The following is a 20,565-nucleotide window of genomic DNA, read 5'->3' on the forward strand; positions in this document are numbered from 1 at the left end:
AAAGAGAGAGAGAGAGAGAGAGAGAGAGAGAGAGAGAATACATCATTTCAGTCAACTTACCAATGGCAGACTTGGGATTCTAAGCTTGTGTTTACAATCTCAGTAGCCTACCATCTCTGATGTTAACCCCCTCCTGACTCCCCTAGGTCTGCTGTATTGATCTGTGCCAATCTTTTAGACAACCCCAGTACACACAGAGATTTGGCAAAGCACTGCTATAGTTTGAGCCCGTGGTCTGTGGGCTACTGTGGATGGCCACAGAATAGCAAGTGTTCTAGGAAACAGAAGTCCCCCGCATGTATGACATTCAGCATGAGGACTGCATCCTTTGGCACATTGCTGAACCGCACCATCCTTGCTGATTGGCACAACCATTTCTCATGAGATGGAGGATCTTTTCTACCTCTGAGCAGCTGTTCAGAAAGTTCCTTCACAGGAAGAACCGTGAAAAATAGCTTGAGAAGGTATCCTGGTATACGTGAGTCCCAGGGCGTATACATGTCAGCCAGTGACAAAACTTCAAATGGGGGCCTTAGTAAGTTCATGTAAGACAAAGAGAATTTAGCTGCTCTTAAGACAGTGAAGAAGAGAAGAAGGAGAGCAGGTGAGAGGGGATAAGAGAACACAAAGTGCAACGTGACTTTTCTGTGACCCTCAGCTTCCCAGCTAAATCTCTTGCCTCACACTACGTGCTCGGTGAGATTATTGGATTCTCATGAAAGCCAGCAAAGGAGCAGCTTTCCATGCAAAAGCCCAAGAAGAAAAGGTCCTGAGAGATAAGCCATCATTTCCAAAGAGACAGCCTTGAGGCAGGATATGTTTGATTTACAGAGGTATGTGCTTTGCTCCACCACAATATTTCCTGCTATTGTCATTGCTTTTAGTCTGAATGAATTGAATATTGTAAAAATCAGTAGATCTCACTTCTAAAAAATCCAGACTTTCAGCTTTTCTTGAAAAGAAGAAAGCAGTATGAAAACTCCTGACACACAGTTCCACAGAAAATAGCTAAAAAGCATTGAATAATGTCCTATTAGATGAAGCACATATACTTTTCAGTTTGCCACAGACCCCACAATTCCCTATAACCTCTGTAATTGTGTGAGCCTCACCATTTTCCTTCATTTACATTATCTGGTGCCAATAAGCTTTTGAGTTTGTGATCCCACTGTAAGGCTGAGAATTATCCTTTTCTTAAAGAATTTTCTTTTTCTCCCTCTTAGCACCAGGCACCTCTTCAGCTTCATGTTCATATGTCCACTCTTCACATGGCTATAACCTGGTTTCTGGCTGTTGTGAGTCTACTGTGTCCTTACAGAGCCTGTTCTAGGAGAAGGAGGAAGCATCTTTACTGATAATTCTAATGATAGACCAATGGAGATCTCCAATCGGTCTGGCTCGGATTATGCCAGCATCCCTAAATGAACTAAATCAATTTCAGCCCCACATTGTCCTAACCTAAAGATAGAGAAATCACAAACAAGAACTCACGAACAATTCATAATATATATCCTCACTCTCTTCCCTTCTCTATTAATTAGGACCTCAGATTGAGAAATTTTTCAGCAGCACATTTGGAAGTCAAAGGAAAGAGGATATATTCTTTTTTTTATTATTTATATAAGAACCGAGGTACAGGCCAGATGTGCGGGATGGTGAGAGGATTCACCAGAGACAGAGCAGGGGTAGAACAGGCAGAAGAGGATGTATTCTTAAAGCAAGACTAAGTTTAAGGACCTACCCCTTGAAGAACAGGCTCACCAACACAGGTCCAGTCTTTCCTTCTCATCTTTTCGGGGTCTCTTCAATTGACATTAGTTGAAGTGTCTGCTGCTTCTTCTAATCTAGAGAACACAGTAAAGTAGGTTGACTATAGTGGGGAGAAATTCAATAGAAATTGGGAAAGAAGAAAAAAGGGAAAGAATGGAGACAGGGGGTTACAAAGCAGTGGTTCAGACCCCGCACCCTGAAGTCCAATTCCCTGTCATTCAGACCCCACACTGCCACTGTCTTGAGAACACTGATAAAACATTAAATACTTTGAGCCTTGGTTTCATAAAAATCTAAAGAGCTATCAATACATTCCTTAGTGGAATCTTATGAAAAATGATGTGCGATGGTGTTTGTAAAGCTCTTTAGCCCAGTTCCTGGTGAGTGAAATTTGTTTAATGATAACTGCTAATAGTATCCTTCTTTTATGCCCAGTAATTAATGCCCACTTGGGGCTCAGATGCCTCTTGTAGGCCATGAACAGCTCTCTGAAGAGGTTCAAAATGTATTCTGGAAAAATGAAAAAAAAAAGTCGGCAACCAAAAAACTCAGACCATTTCTAGAAGTCAATCCAAACCAAACCTTCTTGAAGGTCATAACGTGCTCTGAGGTTTCATTCCACTATTTTTCACTATACAGTCCTCAGCCCTGCCAAGGCTGAGCTAGGATTTGAACTCAACATAGCCAAATACCACAAGGGAAAAAAAAACCTCAAGCCCTTTGCCCTGAATATATTTCCAGCCCAACAGAGCTGAAAGCCCTGGAAAGGCAGCCAGGCCCCCAGCAGCCACCTTTCCAAGTATCTTCACAGCATCAGCATGTGGGCCCTGGGTGCTGCCTCAGCCTCCAGCTTCATCTATTACCTCCATGGCACAGATACAGAAAGAGCTCATAGCAGCCTGGCAACTCTGCTGACCCAACAGCAGTGGGCCTGGTGAGAAAGGAAGGCTGCCAAAAGTGGGATAAATCAACTGATTTTTCCAGAAAGTGTCTTCCTTCAGCAGGGCCAATGTAGCATGGTGTCCCTGAGCAGATTCAGACCCACTTGCTTTATAGATGAGAATCCCCAGTATTTGGTATACTGGGTGTTTAATGATTTTCTTCTTGCAAAGTCACTGTATGGACAATAAAGGGTGATGAATTCACCTAAGAAGCTGAGTAGACCACTGTCCCGAGGAGGGAGAATGGTGAGGGCTCTCAATCATTCCTTATAGATTCAGCACCATAATTTAGTGTTTTAAGAATGTAAAGATACTCCTCTCCTTTCTGGTCTTCCTTGTGTCCCCTTCTTCAGCACCTACACACACATACACACACCCCCTAGACCAAGTGCAGTGCAGTGATTGCAAGAAACAATTTGAATCCCAACACTCCCACTAATAATCATGTAATAAAACAATGTGTATTACTAAACATATTGTTCTCAAAAAGATCTATGACTCCAAAAAAATTATAAACCATGGATCTTAGGAGTTGCCAAAATCACTTTCAGTTCTAGTAGTTTATGTGTCTTCTGATCCAGAGTTCCCTACCTGCTCTCAGCCCAGTGTCCTTCCCACTAACAGAGATGGGAGAATACAGAAGTTTTATGCTCCTCTCCTTTCTGGTCTTCCTCTTTGTGTGCCCCTCTTCAACACCTACATACACATCCACACATTCCCTAAACCAAGTGCAGGGATTACAAGAAACATTTATTCCATATGTATGCTAAGTACTGGTATCAAAAACAGGAAGAAGGTGCTAATGGTAAAGTAGAATTAGGACAGGGAAAAGCAGTCATGGTCTGTAGAAGTGGTTTTCAAATTTGAGTGAGCAGTAGAATCACCTGTAGGGTTGTAAAAACTTAGATTATAAGTATACACCCAAAAATTCTGAAAGCAAGTTCTGGAACAGACATTGTATATCCATATTCATAGCAACATTGCTCACAACAGCCAAGAGGTAGAAGCAATCAAGGTGTCCACTGACACATAGTGGATATGTGGTATACATACATAATGGAATATATATACCACATTGTGGTATATATACATAATGGAATATTATTTACCTTTAAAAAGGAAGGAGATTTTCAAACATGTGACAACCATGCTTGAAATTTGAGGACATCATGCTGAGTGAAATAAACCAATCACAAAAAGATAAATATTGCATGATTCTGTTTAAATGAAGTATTTAGAAATGTCAAATATATAGCAATGGAAAATAGAATGACAGCTGCCAGAGTCAGGGAGTGAGGGGGATGATCTGAGTTGGGGACCGCCCTGAGGATTGATGGTGTAAGGGTTAGGAGCAGTACTGCAGGCAATAGTGTGGTCCTGATGGGACATCTTAGACCTGGCACCACTCCAGTGGAACTGGACTCGTCCTCTGGGATTCTTTTCCAAATGCTGATTGTCCTCAAGGTGGCTGAAACACTGGGAAAGATAGATACTAACACTGTTTTGTTTTGTTTTGTTTTTTTTTGCATAGAAGAACTGGGGTGTAGGCCAGAGGTGCAGGGGGTGAGAGGTTTTACCACAGACAGAATGAGGAACACAACATGCAGATTGACTGAAATACACTGCTGAGAGGAGCAGCAGGCAAGACAGGAGAGGTCTGCTGTATCATATGTGGGTGGCTCCCTGGCCAGGGATCAAACTCAGACCATGGCAGTGACAGCACTGAGACTTAACCCCAAGGCCATCAGGGAGGCCCATTAACTAACACATCTAATACAACTCCTCTCAGCACTTAACCTGGAAGTCCATCAAGAGCAAGAACTGTCTTATACTCCTTGAGATGCTTCTAGCATTGGAATTTTACACAGTAGATACTGATGAACAATCATTAATTCATTGAAAGGATGGACCGACATGCAAACTGGGCTACAGAAAGCAAAATGCAATCTCTCAATAAAATTTTTAGGGAATACCTAAATTTCAGAAGGGATCAAACCCCAGCTATAATTTATTGTTTGTTGTATAACCATTTTTATTAAGGATAGAGATCAAGCACACATAATGAAATCTCCATGAATGTGATTTTCCTCCCATCATCCTGTTTACGAAAGTGCTGTTCCAGCCTCCACTAGCTGATTTAGATTTCTAGTTCTCTTTTACTTCTTGGGCAAATGATTTGTGCTAATACTTAAGAGATTATCCTGAAAATTTTCAATTTCCTACCCTACCCCTCAACTACAAATACACTTATTTCTCCAAAAATGCTTATTCTCTTCCCTCCGATTTAAAAGGAAAAATGTCCTCTGAAACCAATTCTTCCATTTGTCCTTTGACCCCAGCCTTTGGCCTATTCAGGCACTTACAGTCATCAGTCCCATCTTTTTCTCCTAAATCACGAGCCTCCCACTCTCCTCTGATTTCCTCATTTCAGAAAATAAACCCATTCTTTAGAAAAAACAAACAAACAAGCAAGCAAATGGCAACAAAATGCCTCCTCTCTACCCTCCATGCTATGTGATCCCTGCTCCCCACCTCCCAGTCCCTCCCCAGGCAAGTTCTTGGAAATTTAGGTCACCCCTTGCTGATTTCACTTCCTTCTTTTCTCACCCACAGCAATCTGGCTTTCAGCCACCTCTCCACTCACTCTGTTCTCCTCAAGGTCACGTTGACCTCTGTGTTTACAGATCCAGTGGTAGCGCCACATGCCTCACCTTGCTTGACCTTCCTAATGTATTTGGCCTGGGAAGCACTCTCTCTCCTTGGGACAAAAGCCCTTCTCCTTTGGGTACCCCATTTCCATCTGTCTCCCACACACCTCTGCTTAGTTGTTCAATGGGCACTTTAAACTCAGTATCAATATTGAAATCCTTGTCTTTTCCTCCAAACCAAACTATCTTCTCCTATTTCTTATTTTTGATAGTGGCACCCCCATTCAAATAGAAATGAGGAAGTCATTATCAATTTTCTTTCTTTCTTCTCCATATTCAGTTGTACACTGAAACCTATTATCTGGGGCCTCCCTGGTGGCGCAAGCGATTGAGCACAGAGCTGTGAAGCTGTCCACAGCCTCTGCAGTGCCAGTTCGATCCCCGCCAGTGGAGCAAGCCACATGTCGAGCAGACCTCTCCTGTCTCACCCTCTGCTCCCCTCAGCAGTGTATTGTCAGTCTGCCTGTTCTGTTTCCCACTCTGTCTCTGGTGAATCCTTTCATCCTCCTGCGCATCTGGTCTGTACCCTGGTTCTTGTATAAAAAAAATAAATCTTAAAAAAAAAAAAAAACAACCTATTATCTGTATTCCCTTAACAGCATTGGGATTCACCTGGTCACAGCTTTCCACAATTGCTCCCTTTTCTAGGGATATGACAACACTTAGCTGAATTACTTTAGTGGCTGGTAATAAAGTAGATGGTAATAAAGCATAATAGTTAAGGGGCCAGAGTTCCTCTGTTCAAATTTATGCTTCAACATTTACCGACTGCATGATATGGAGGAAGTGATTTTTCTTCTATGTAGCTCAGTTTCCTCAACCATAAAGGGGGAATATTAATAATAACCTACTTTTAGGGTTCTTGTGATACTGAATGACTTTAAAGTGCTTACAATTGTGCCTGGCACAGAATTCATTCATGCAAATATCCATTATTAGTTTGTAGCAGTAGTACTTGTCATAGTAGTAGCAGAGTAGTGGAGTTACTGTTATCTACTACTGCTAGAGTAAACTTTCAAAAATAAAATTAGTTTCATTAAGTCACTCTCTCACTTTAAAATAAATCAATTCTTAAAATGGCAGACAAAGTACTTTCTCTCACATCCCCAAGCTGTTGCTTCATTTCCATTTCTATGGCTTTTGTGCCACACAGACTCACATTCCAGTTTTTACAGTACAAACCACATTCCTCAATTCCTGAAACTCTGCACGTGATTTCCCTGAGTCTGGTATACATCTACCTCTCTTACCTCCCGTGAAAACTCTTACTCATCACTCAAATCCCCTATGCTGTCTGCAAAGCCAAGTTATTTTCTACCACGTCCAAATAGAAATCTCTGACTTCTGTTATACTTCTGTATTTGCACACACTTATTGTAAATATACATATATGTGTATAAGTTTTATTTCTACATTACACTAATGGCATTTATGTAGTTGTCTGTCTGTCTCTCCTTCTAGAATATAAGTTCTGGAGAATAGAAGCTTTCTTACCTCCAGATAAACAGGCCTGGCATAAAACTTATCTTCACAATACCAACATTTTCCTTTCCCATGTGCCTCATCCATTTAAAATAATATTTGTAGTAGATCGTATCCAATGTTGCCCTCATCAGTTTCTTCCCTCACGATGCTGATGCTGCTCCATCTACCAAGAGTTGGGTCTGTTTCCTCGCTTCTTGAATTCAGGCTGCCTTTGCCTCTGCTTTGACCAAAAGAATATGGTCACGTTTTAAACTCTCAAGTCTAGACCTTAGGAAAACTGACAGCCTCTGCTTTCCCCCTTCTAAAACCCAGTCACCATGCAGAAGTCCAGCCTCCTGAGACTATCACATGGAAGGAAGCCAGGTCTGTGGACATCCAGGAAAGCTATCTCCCCCTTCTTCATCACCAGCATCTAGGCAAGAAGCCAGTCATGTTTCAGGGGCTGACTGATCCCTCCACTAGGAAGGTGAGCAGCTGTCCTGATTTTCCCGGTATGTTCACGATGAGCCCTGAGAGTCCCATATCCCAGGTACCTGCTCGGCCCCAGGCAAACCAGGACACCTGGTCAACCTGAACTTCTGATTGCCGCCACCATGATATGCTCTCCTGGACTCTGGGATGAGCCTTTCAATTGTTGTCCCAAAGGTCTCTGGGTTTGAAAAGAGCATCTCTTACCGCCAAAACCATTTTCCTCCTAGGCCTCAGAATCACTATTCTATTTCCCATCTCACATCACCCTCGGCCACATGGTCCAGCAGAGCTTGCCAGACATTCTACAATGAACCCAACTAATACAATGAAGACTATTCCAAAGTTACATAACAGAAACTCCCTCTAATTATTCAATTCCCAGTGAAATGAAAGCCCAAATGTTAAACCTCAAAAGAAGTCCTTTTTAAAAACTCAAAGTACAAGAAGTTAAAACACAAACTCAAAAAATTCTCTCCTCTCCGATTTCTGTGTCCTCAGCCTCAGCCAGATGGCATTTGGGCTCTGTCTTCCTCAGGAACTGATAAAGCTCTGCTACCTCTGGGGTGCAGGGCTCCAATCCACCACCCCCACCTCCACGTAACACCACCACAAGCAAATCTGAACACTGTCACTGTCACTACATCACACGTGGTTTCTTCAGTACCCATCACACTGAGAACTTAGACTTAAAATGTTGTAGTCATGAACCATCACAGAAATGGTGTTATCTAGAAAAAGGAATTTGAGAGCAAAAATTGGATGAAGCAAGTGGAAATTTGAGAAGTAGTTCTTCTCAGCCTACCCAAGAAGAACTAGAGGTCTTGGTTTGTGAGACTCCAATTCCAGTGTCAGATAAGCAGATTCCACTATGTCCTGTCCTTGAAGGAGCATAAAATATCTCCTATTTGAACTGTGAGTTTCTGTTCCCTGCAGCCCAAGAACTTGGCTGAAACAGCATTCTAAAGGAATGACAATAGTAGGGAAGATACTTTTCCCTACACCCATGGTTCCCCTTGAATGATGATGTTCACAGTCCGGAGAAGCCATCAATAAGGCCCACATTAAAGACATGAAAATGAGTTCTGAGAATGTAACTGGGAAGATGCGAAGCATGAGCGGAATTTTTAAAAGTTTAATGACTAAATTGCATTTTTACTCATTTATCAACTTTTGGAAATGTTAATGCTGTGGGATCTATAACAGTATTTCTATTTTAAGAGGAAGTATCCACATGCATGTATCATGATAGAATTTAATATTTGTGGAATAGCATAATGCTCATAACACATCTGCCCAGGAATAGAGCCTTTACCTGGTTCCCAAATTGCAAATATGTGTGGTGGATGAATATACAACAGAGGGGACAAAGAATCTTAAACAGCTTTTAGTTTTTCTTTTCCATCACAATATCATTAGTTTACATTGTTGTTGGCATTTGGGAAGTATAGGACTATCCTGAAAAGAGGCTTTTAGATAGTCACTGTAGCCCATCCACCACCAAGGCCTCCATCACCCTCCACCATAGTCCATTGTGCTGCTGTTAGGGGGAAAATGCTGTCCTAAAGCTAATTCCATCAGGCTTTGTGGACTCCACCCCCACCCCAGGCCAAAGCCAAAAGACATTGGGAGAGACAAATCCTATCACCAGCAAAGGGAAGGTGGCTGGGACCTGAGGGTGGGGTTAAGCATCCAGGTTTGGTATAAAACCAGACACATGGGCTTTGGGGGATCCCCATTTCGGCTCTCCACCAGCTCGTAGCCTCCGGCCAGCTCTGAGAGTGCCTTTGGGTTTCCAGGTCGGGGGATCGGGTAGGACACATTAAAGACTTTATTTCCCTATTTTCTCCCTGAGTTGTACATTTTCCTTATTTCCTTTTCCCTTGTAAATAAACCTTTTATTAACCATTTGTGTGTGCCTGTAGTGGAGTATTCATAAGTCCCTTTTAAGCGCGCGGGTGAGGACCCACAGCCAGGCAGCCCGTTTTATATCGGGGCTGCTCCGTAACAATCCAAGTGGGGGTACATGAACCTTCCATTTTTGGCCTGAACTGCAGCTTGAGACCAAGCTGGAATGTTTAAACAAGACTTTTCTAAAGGCTCAGGAATAACAAAAGGAAAGAAAATGCAGATGTAAGCTGAAGTCCTACCATTCCTTTGTTTAGAAGAAATGCCTTTAAACTACCTGCTAAGCCCCCACACCAATTACTGGGGCCTGGTGCCAGGATCCCACAGCCTCAGGCTCCTGTCTGGGAGTCCTGTCCACACACATTGCTTCTGCCTTTACATGGACTCAGACCAGGCTTAGAAACCCACTTATGTGCCCCAAGAGCACTGGACACCTTAGACTACTTACGATTCTCTGTAGGAGCCCAGGGGCTGTGAGCGTTTATTTCACAAACATCCCATGAGTCAAAATTCGCTTCTTGAACACTTGTTATCCCCAAGTCCCTTCCCACTTTGTTTGCCAGACATCCCTTCTTCTTGCCTTTGCCCTTGATGCCCAGTGTCCTCTGCTCATTTCTCATCTCCCCTTCCTTCTTGTGAACTCTCAACCCCTCCTTCCCTCAGAAGCAGCACACATTCCTTCCCTTGTCTTATGCAAAGCAGCTCAGCTATCTCCTGCTGTTTAAACATACCCTCAGGAGCTCACCCTCCACCCCGGAAATTTATCAGAACTTCTTCCACAAAGGTAGAGTGTATTTCTAAGAGAAATTCTGCTGAAGAACATTTCCTCTGTCTTCCTATAGAAACAGATGGGGAGAATCCTAGAAAATTAGAGCACTTACTTTACAAACGTTACCTGCCTTCTGTTTGGAGATTTCATCCTACCCAAGCTTCAGACCTGCCTATATAGTGAGGTCATCCAGCGGGAACCACCGCCACTGAGCAGCACAAGCAGACCCCAGAGATTCCAGGAGGATGCAGCGGATAGGACCCACTTTCTGTCTGATAGCTGACTTTCGAGAAGCCCAAATGATGGAGGACAAGAATAGAAAGACTGGAAAGGAGGTGTCCCAAGACTAAAACCTGACTCACACAGGGAGGTGGGGGTTGAGGGGAATAACATGACCATTAACCCAGCAGTAGAGGTCAGGCACCAGTGCCTTATCACAAGGCATGAGACCCAAGCAAGATCAGATGCTGTGGGGAGTGGAGCACAGGCCCGAGGGTAAGGATATGGAGATTGGGCCCACCCTGGAATCTCTGATCCCTTTCTAGTTTTGCCTGTTACCCAACATCAGCAACAAGCAGGCCACTCCACAGAGGAGTGATCCCTCCCAAAGAGAAAAGGGCTGTATCAGTACAGTCTCCACACAGGCTTGGGGCAGCACTCCCACAGCCCACCTGTGACTATGCGGGTGCCTCTTTTCACTAACTGTTGTAGAGCAACCCCGATACAAAACGGGGTGCCTGACTGTGGGTCCTCACCCGCGCGCTTAAAAGGACTTATCAATGCTCTACTGCAGGCACACGTGAAAGGTTAATAAAAGGTTTATTTACAAGGGAAAGGGAAATGAGGAAATGTACAGCTCTGGGAGAAAAGTGGGAGACAAAGTTTTAAATGAGTCCTACCCGATCCGCCGATCAGGAATCCCAAAATGGCGCTCTGAGAGCTGGCCGCCAGCCAGGAGCGGTGAAGCCAGGAGGCGAGCAATCGCGAGCCAGAGAGAGAGCAAGGCCCACGTGTTTGGTTTTTATATCCAACCTGGCTGCCCAACTCCACCCTCAGGTCCCAGCCACCCTCCCCTTGGTGGTGATGGGATTTGTCTTTCCCAATGTCCTGATGGCTTTAGTCTGGAGTGGGGGTGGAGTCCACAAAGCCTGTATGAGATTATCTCAGGACATCCTTTCCCCCTAACATCCCCCCTCACTTTTTGCCACCATTTCTATGGTGATGAAGAGATTGAACTAGTGCGCTTATGGTGACCAACGCATGTTACTTTGGGCTGGTCAACCGCGTGTAACTTGGAAACCACGCTGGGCGCCAACTGTTGTAGAGCAACCCCGATACAAAACGGGGTGCCTGACTGTGGGTCCTCACCCGCGCGCTTAAAAGGACTTATCATGCTCTACTGCAGGCACACGTGAAAGGTTAATAAAAGGTTTATTTACAAGGGAAGGGGAAATGAGGAAATGTACAGCTCTGGGAGAAAAGTGGGAGACAAAGTTTTAAATGAGTCCTACCCGATCCGCCGATCAGGAATCCCAAAATGGCGCTCTGAGAGCTGGCCGCCAGCCAGGAGCGGTGAAGCCAGGAGGCGAGCGATCGCGAGCCAAAGACCGAGCAAGGCCCACGTCTTTGGTTTTTATATCCAACCTGGCTGCCCAACTCCACCCTCAGGTCCCAGCCACCCTCCCCTTGGTGGTGATGGGATTTGTCTTTCCCAATGTCCTGATGGCTTTAGTCTGGAGTGGGGGTGAAGTCCACAAAGCCTGTATGAGATTATCTCAGGACATCCTTTCCCCCTAACATAACCTCCCTCAGGGGAGGCCGCTCTCCTCAAGGCTGCCCTCCTCAAGGCTGCCCGTCTGCAACCATGCAGGCCTCTCTTAAACAAAACCTGTCCCTCTCCCTTTCCCTAATAAACCTGTTCTTTAAATATGACTAAATCTCTGTCTCATGGAGAAACTCGCCTGGGGAACTTGCCGCGTGCCGCTGAAACAGGAGATCTGGTGAAACTGTTAGGGGGAAAAGGCTGTCCTAACGCTAATTCCATACAGGCTTTGTGGACTCCACCCCCACCCCAGGCCAAAGCCAAAGACACTGGGAACTCCAAATCCCATCACCACCAAAGGGAAGGTGGCTGGGACCTGAGGGTGGGGTTAAGCAGCCAGGTTGGTATAAAGCCAGACACGTGGGCTTTGGAGGGTTCCCCCATTTTGGCTCTCCGCCAGCTCGCAGCGTCCGGCCAGCTCTGAGAGTGCTTTTTGGGTTTCCAGGTCGGCGGATCGGGTAGGACGCATTAAAGACTTTATTTCCCTATTTTCTCCCTGAGTTGTACATTTTCCTTATTTCCTTTTCCCTTGTAAATAAACCTTTTATGAACCTTTTGTGTATGCCTGTAGTGGGGTATTAATAAGTCCCTTTTAAGCGCGCGGGTGAGGACCCACAGCCAGGAACCCGTTCAATATCGGGGCTGCTCTATAACAAAACCTTTCCCAGAGTGACCCCAAGGACCCCACACTCTACAAAACTCCATCATTTTGGCGACCATGAAGGGACTCTTCACGTTATCTGGTGCCAACATCACTATCACTCACTTTCTTGACTCAGGAAACCATCGTTTCTTCCTGAGGAAATCCACGCCTTCTCAAGGGAGCATGTCTTTACCCAGAAGACCATTCAGGGCCCCTGGCTGCAGGCTCAGGGTCAGCTTTATGAGTGTGTGGCCCATGCAGTTATGCAAGCCCCACACCCCATGTTTGTTTCAAGGTTCTTCAGGCACCATCTTAAAACTTAATTATCAATGATCAAGGGGTTCTGTCTTCACTTTCATTTTGTGCTGGGCTCCACAAATTATGTAGCTTACCCTGCCCAATATTTATCGAAGAGGTACACACGCAGTGGACAAGGGAGTCTATTCCTTACAACTACCTTGGAAACAGCAGTAGAGATGATAGAACAGCCCTTTCACGCAAAGCTTCCTCATCAGATGAGAAATGGAACTCCAGACGTATGACCTGGAAGATCCGAGGTCTCACAGCTCATTGGTGGAAGTGTGTGGCTTTGTGCAAACAACTCCAGAGGCACCGTTTGATGATCTTATAGCAGCAGACGTCACCATCTGCCTGATTTTCTACATGAGTGGTGTTCCCCTCAACATGTGTCACACAATGACTGAAAATTACAATAGATCTGCAAGCTGGCACCCTCTGCCCCCAGCACCAGCCCACGCACCAGCCCACCTCCAGAGCACATCAGCCCTTCCACAGACTTTCTTCTCTTCCCATGTCCATGAGAAACACACACTTGGGCCAAAAAAAGGTAACATCAGACCAGGGCATCTCCAGGAGCAGGTGCTGGAGAGCCCAGGAGAGCTCTAAATGCTGAAAGAAACCAGAAATTTGTTAAGAAAAGGAGGCTCAGAGACCATTTTTTGGTAATAAATAAAATGTCTTAATGCTGGCAGGAACATGAAAACACTAGAAAGGCAAAGCTGGAGTGGGTGGCTGACAGCTGTGGGCAGCTGGAGTAGAGAGAAAGAATAAGGAGACCATTAATGTACAACAGCAGGAAAGGACCTAGCAATAATGAACGGACCAGCCCACTGCAGAGCGAGGTGACACAATTAGAGACACATAATGGGCCAGTAACACAGTTACTTAGAGCCTTTCTTCTCTGCCAAAGAAGTTTTAATTTGCTACTAAGAATTTTGATGTGCTAACATATGCTGCCCGAGGAAAGGAACACACTGTTCAAATCTCAAGGTCATTTGAGCTGGGTTTTGAGGCTACTCCAAATAGGGCATACCGAGGTCCACCTCTGGCAAGAAGTTTGTTTGAGGCAAGACTTGCCTCAGAGAACAATCCTCCTGTCTTCATGCACTGTCATTGTCTGGTCCCTGTGGATGCCTCTGCTGTTTGGGAATTCTCTTTCTATTAGGAGATTAAAAGAAAAAAAAAAAAGAATTTACAAACTACAACTCAGATTAAAGCTCAACCCCTGGGGGTAGTATCAGATGGGAAATAGGAATTTAGTGAAAAAGCATCTGAACATTTGGAGTAAATTTGAAAACAGAACCATCTGTTAAATAATCATATCCAGTAGACTCCACACTCTGTACCACCAGCTGTCAAATAGGAGATTATGAAACCTTGTAATAAATGCTCCACTAAGCTTGTTTTCTTGTTTCAGGGTTAACTTGGGGCAGAGTTACAAGGCTGTAGGGGTGAAACCCTGGAGTTCTTTTCTATAAGTATTTCTTCGAGGTGCCATATCTTCCTTTCAATGTGGTTACCCAGTATGGTTACCCTGGTAGGTGAGGGTGGAAGAGGGGCACATGAAGCAAACCCCAAAGCTCCTCTGCTCTTTGGTGTCAATTCTAATCCCTCCCTTCTCCCCTAGCATTTCTCTAGTCATTTTCTGCTCTCTGCTACTCCATGGCCTACCATGTTGGGATAATCTCACAAATGACATGGAAAGAGAAATAACAGTCACGATTGAAATGACTTCAAGGATCAACATTTTAGGGATCTTTTAAAAAAATTCTGGTTTTGCCCAGATATGAAGGGGAATCATTGGGCCAAAGAAGCAATCAGTAATGACCTCAAGGCAGAGACAATATCCCTGGAAGGTCAGAAAGGGAAGATCAAAATCCCTGGATATTTCAGTGAGGTTTCCCCATGACACATAGAGGAAACCCTGGTCTGCGTAGACCTAACTAGGATATGGGGTTCAGGGGCTCTCTTAATGCCACACTGGTGGCCAGGCGGGTTCTTCTAAGTGGCTGCCCTATGTCTGGCACAGACAGGATGAACCCAGGCCTTCTCCAGCATCACCTACCCCAGTGTCCAGGTCCTCACTGCAGGGCTCTCTGATTCCTTTCTCTCCCCACCACCCACACGCCAACCCACTAAGGCACATGTCAGGTCTGCAAGTTATTGAACTTCTCTGTGCCTTAGTTTCCCAATCTGTAAGTGGAGGAAGTAAGTAAAACTGATTTCACAGGAGTGTTATGAGGTTAAATTCATCATCAGTGTCTATAAAGCACACTGATCCAAGCACAGAGCTGCCTTGGAGCTGCAAAATACAATCACCATCATTAAAATTTCCAGGTCCTTTTGTTATAGGGCAGCCCCGATATTGAACGGGTTCCTGGCTGTGGGTCCTCACCCGTGTGCTTACAAGGGACTTATTAATACTCCACTACAGGCACACACAAAAGGTTAATAAAAGGTTTATTTACAAGGGAAAAGGAAATATGGAAAATGTACAACTCAGGGAGAAAACAGGGAAATAAAGTTTTTAATTGTCCTACCTGATCCACCGACCTGGAAACCAAAAGTCACTCTCAGAGCTGGCCGGATGCTGCGAGCTGGCGGAGAGCCAAAATGGGGGACCCCTCCAAAGCCCATGTGTCTGGCTTTATACCAACCTGGCTGCTTAACCCCACCCTCAGGTCCCAGCCACCTTCCCTTTGGTGGTGATGGGATTTGGAGTTCCCAGTGTCTTTGGCTTTGGCCTGGGGTGGGGGTGGAGTCCACAAAGCCTTTATGGAATAAGCTTTAGGACACCCTTTTCCCCCTAACACTTTTAGCACTCCCTCTGGATTCTCATTTTAGTCTCCTAACAGAACCCCAAAACTTCTGTCTTGCCCAACCCCTCCACTCAACACAGAACTTCTTAACATATAAGTGGACCACATCACTCCTTGGTCCAGAACCCTCGATGGTGTTCCACTTTACTTTGGATGAAATTCACTTGCTTTACCCAGCCCACAGGTCAAAGTCTGGTCCCTTCACCCTTCTGCCTCTGTTGACAGTGGTGCAATCTTGTTGGTTGCCACATGAGCTTTGAAAATTTTCTGTAAGTCTGTGAGCACAGGAAAGAAGGTTTCCTGTAAGTACAGGAAAGATCCAGCTTGGTTGAATTCCTCCCTCCTTCCCTTCCTTTCTTCCATTTTTCTTGATTGAGGTTGCCTTCTTTACCAAGCACTATATTGGGCACTATTAAATCAACCACAATAAAGACCAAGTCCCTCCAATCATGAGACCCACATATTTGTAGGGAAGACAGATATGTAAACAAGCAATGAGGCCCCAATTTTACAGCTACAGAAATAGGTTCAAACTATAGTGGTGGCATGATGGATGTTACTCAGGTGTAGCCAGAGCACAGGGTTATGACTAAGAGGGCTTCTCAGTGGTGGTGACAATGACATTGGACTTTAGTTATGGCTAGGAGGGCTTCTCAGTGGTGTGACAATGACATTGGACTTCAATGTTTCCATGGGAGCCAGATACATGGGCCAAGTGGAGACAGATGAGCTGGGCAGAGGCAAAAGATGGATGGAGATATGTGGTGCTAATCTGGCTCCGTCAGCTCTGTTTCTACATTTGTCCACCTGGCTATGAACGCAGCCTTGACAAGACCTGGTCCTAGGATAGAGACATATGCCCTTTGAGAATTAAAGTCTGCTAAGCACACACAAAATAGAAATAGCTTTATATTGAAGAGAAAGTTAGCAAGAAAAAGAAAAGAATCTTGAAAGGAACTTCGAATTCTCCAGACCCTTTGTTTTCCAGATGAGAAAGGAGATTAACTAAAAGAAGGCATTAGAAGCAGCCCAAGGCACCCTCCTGGACTCCCCCACCACACCCTTCTCTGGAACATCAGCCCACATCTCTGCAGCAGGAGCAAAGTCTATAGTCTCCAGCTGCAGGGAGTTAAGTTCCAGGCCTGGCTGCTCCCTCACTGGGTGACTAAGCTACAAGACTTCTCTGAAGGCCAGTTTCCACATTGGTAAAGTGAGAGTGGAGATATTACCAACCCACTTTGCAAGACTGTGAGCAAAGGAGAGAGTGTGTGTGCTGCTGCACTTTTCATTTAAAAGGTCTTGTAAACAATCTCATAACGGCAGCACGGCGGCAAGCCAGAGGGAAGGCCTGTGTTGTCACAGGTAGATGACAAGGCCAGGGCTGTTCCCATCGCAAATGCTAGAAGGTTTAATACCCAACGTGCCCCCCGGGCACTGCTTGCGGAGCCCCTCAGCCCCCACATGTGCCTCCCTCTGACACACACTTTCTGTGGCGGGTGGTCACGCTGCCCTGCCCCGCAGGCGCGTCTGCCCAGGATCACAGAAATGTCAGGGGAAGCCGCTCTGACTTGATCTCAGGCGCAACCTGACACTGAAGCTTTATTTCACCAGCCAGTGAGGAAACATGTGGGATGAATTAACAAAGTCAACCAGAGAAAGTCATGGCAGGCTGACTTCGGTTGGCTCCCCTTCTCTGTCCAGCACTGCAAGGGCCTAGGGGCACACCCCAGGTTCCCCCACCCCTAAGGAGTTAGCCAGTCCTCAGGCCTAGGGAATGTGGAATTTGAACCCATGCTGTCTGGCTCACTGCTAGGGAACTGATAGTGGCAAGAGAGAAAGATAATAGTGAACAAGACAGAGGAGTTTGGACTTCTTGGGAAGAGTAGGTTCAGAGAGAGCTTTACCAGTACAGCAAGGCAGGAGTCAATCAAAAGCCCTACAGTTCATTCTTAGGGTTCCTGCCAACTTAAGCCTGAAGACTGTGCTTAAGCACCATAGCTGCAAGTTCCCTGCATCATGGAACTGACTTGCTACCATTTGTTCCTCCTCTCATCAGCCAAAGTGCCTGGATCTTCAGCTGCAAACTCCCCCTTTCACTGGCTGCCCTAACCAAGGAACCGAGTTCTCCCTGGAGGAATTTTATGTCTTCAGAAGGATTTCCAGTCTGCAAAGAACAGTCTGCACTGACAGGTGTCTGCCAGGTGCTAACACACACGCCTGAGACAGAACATCCTCTCCTTTGGAAACACAGTACAAGGGGCTGGTTAACGAGAAAGCAGGATGAGAAATAGGATGCCCTGTTCCTAACAAGGTACTTGAAATGGAACTGAAGGGGGGTGCTGGAAGATGTTTCTCCTAACTGAAGAATCTCTAAATGCCACTGGCAAACAGCCACAGCCAAGGAGCTTTTGTGACAGTCCATTGCTTTGCACCATGGAAAATGAACTTCCCTCCTTGGAGAGAAACGTGTGCTAAGACAGACTAAACAGGGAGGTAGGAAGTTAAAAAGAATGCCACTGGCATTGAAGCAGAATCCTATAACCTTTGAAAATTCCAGTGTGATTTTGCTTGAGCTCCTGAGTCCCAAACCCTCCCTTCCTTCCAGAGCAAGCTTCCAGCACTTTCCTGACTCCACTACTTTCCCTCCAAAGCTAAAGCTTGCAGCGAGGCTGTCTTCATGGTTCATCTGTGATTGATAGCCATTATCCAGCCTTCCCGAGGAGCCTCCACATCTGGACTCACTTAATCAGACCGTAGATCAGAACTGAAAAAGGAACAGCAGGGTCACTACCTGGAAATCAACAATGAGTTCAAGAGGAGGCAGTCGTGGGCTCGGGCAAGTTCTCCTTGACACACAGATTCCTGACCACTATGAGGGTGGATTTCATGTCACTTGGTGTTTCTTTGCTTTTTTTTCTTTTAATTGTGATCCATATATGCAACATGAAATTCAACATATTATTCATCTTTGAGTCCCTTAAGAGTCTATATACTCAGAAAATTATACTGTATACTATATATACTATATACTCTTAGAAAATTATACTCAACCTATCAAACAGGCTAGATTATTTGAAACTTTGTAAGCTGATGTCTCTAACATACACAAAAGTAAAGGAACCATATAATGATCCCCTATTACCCATCATCCACCTTCAACAAAGTACACATCTCAGTTCTGTCTCCTCTCTATCTTCCAGAGGTTTTGTGTGTTTTGTTTCACTAGATGGCTTAATTTTTTAAATATACTTTATTTATCTTAAAAAATCCTAAACTCAATCCTCTACTGTCTCAGCAAGATGCCACTAAAGTTCCATTTCCTGCATGAACTTTGCATAACCGATATGGTAGATCGAACCACCCAACACTGGTTTTTCTCCTTGTAGAAAAATAAAAGACATTACAAGAAATAAAGTTCAACAAGCCCACCAAGTACCAAGGCATTGATAAATGATGAGATGGGAGGACTAAATAGAATTCAAACATGTTTCACTAGATTGCTTTAAAGCAAATCTGTCACCTTGTGATTCACCTATTACTGCTCCAGCATTTATCTCTAACACCTGAAGATGTTTTTGTGGTAAAAATAAATACAAAGTTCAGCATTTTAATTTTTCTTTTCTTTTTTTTTTTTTTGGTGGGACCCTCACCTGCGGCGGGGGAATGAATTGGTGCTGCAGAGGCTGCAGGCAGCCTCGCAGTCCAGCGCTCAACCACTGCGCCACTAGGGGAGGCCCCATTTTAACTATTTTTTAAGCACACAGTTCAGCAGCATTAAGTATATTCACATTGTTGTGCAGCTATCACCATGTCCATCTCCAGAACTTGCCATTACCCCAAATGGAAATTCCATACCATTAAAGGTTAACTCTTCACTCGCCCCAGCAACCACCTTTCAGCTTTGTTTTATGAATCTAACTACTCTAGGACCCTCATACATGTGGAATTATACAATATTTGTCTTTCTGTTTGTCTGTCTTATGCCACTTAGCGTAATGTCTTCGAGGTTCAGTCATGGTGTAACATGCATAATAATTCCATTCCTTTGTCAAGCTGTATAATATTACGCTGCATGTTTTGCATTTTGCTTGTCCATTCATCTGTTAATAGACTTTTGGGTTACTCCCACCTTCTGCTACTGTGAATAATGCTATGGATATGGGTGTGAGAATAGCTCTTTGAGATGCTGCTTTCAAGTCTTTTCAATTCTAGAAGTGGAGTTGTAGGAACTTATGGTAATCCTATATGACACTGATCTGCCATCTTGTTTTCCAGGTTCTGCATTATTTTGCTTTCCTGTCAACAGTAAACAAGTGTTCCTATTTCTGCACAACCTTGCCAACACTTGCTATTTGCTGTTTTGTTTCATTTCTCATAATAGGACTTTCTTTTGATTTTCCTTTCATATGGGCATTTTATCCTTTCCATTGTGAAGAACTTCCAGTTCACTTTCTCGCATTAGCCCTGAAGGGCAGTTCTCTCACTAATGATAGTCTTCTAAATGGTACCAACACCCACTTTTGTGAAATTCACAGTCCCTGTAGGTCTGAGTTAGGAATGGAAGTGATTTTCTAGAGTTCAGAAGTTTCAGGAAATCTATTATGTCTTCATAGATACTATGGGGGAGGAGAAGAAATTCAGTCTATAGAGTTAGACTGTTGGAAATTAACTCCCCTTGTGCAGTTGCTGTGTGGCTTTGTGGCTCTGGGCAGTCAATGAACTCACCAAGCCTCAGTTTCCCCATGTGAAAGGACATAGTCCTGCTTGTGTTATAGGATTAATGTCATATTTATATCAAAATTTTTATTGCATATATACATCCACAAATGCATGTATACACACGTGGTTTCCACCCCCCCCCCATAATGTTCAAATGTGATCATTTCAGGACTGTCCTTTTTAAAAGAGCAATCATGTTTTAACTTGATCTCT

General features: G+C 44.5%; 1 long non-coding RNA gene across 2 annotated transcripts in view; it reads right to left on the minus strand.

The window, feature by feature from the left end:
• Positions 1-11,089, minus strand: part of LOC119248257 (uncharacterized) — a 45,220-nt gene extending 34,131 nt beyond the window's left edge. For both annotated transcript variants that reach the window (XR_008552155.1, XR_008552154.1), the window contains exons 1-2: positions 10,949-11,089; positions 1,742-1,844 (exon numbers count right to left, since the gene is read on the minus strand). This is a non-coding gene — a long non-coding RNA (uncharacterized LOC119248257). The remainder of the gene's footprint in view (positions 1-1,741; positions 1,845-10,948) is intronic.
• Positions 11,090-20,565: the final 9,476 nt, after the last annotated feature.

Source organism: Talpa occidentalis, unplaced genomic scaffold (assembly GCF_014898055.3).
Source record: "Talpa occidentalis isolate TD23 unplaced genomic scaffold, MPIMG_talOcc4v2.1 talOcc4.16, whole genome shotgun sequence".
Classification (NCBI taxonomy): Eukaryota; Metazoa; Chordata; class Mammalia; order Eulipotyphla; family Talpidae; genus Talpa; species Talpa occidentalis.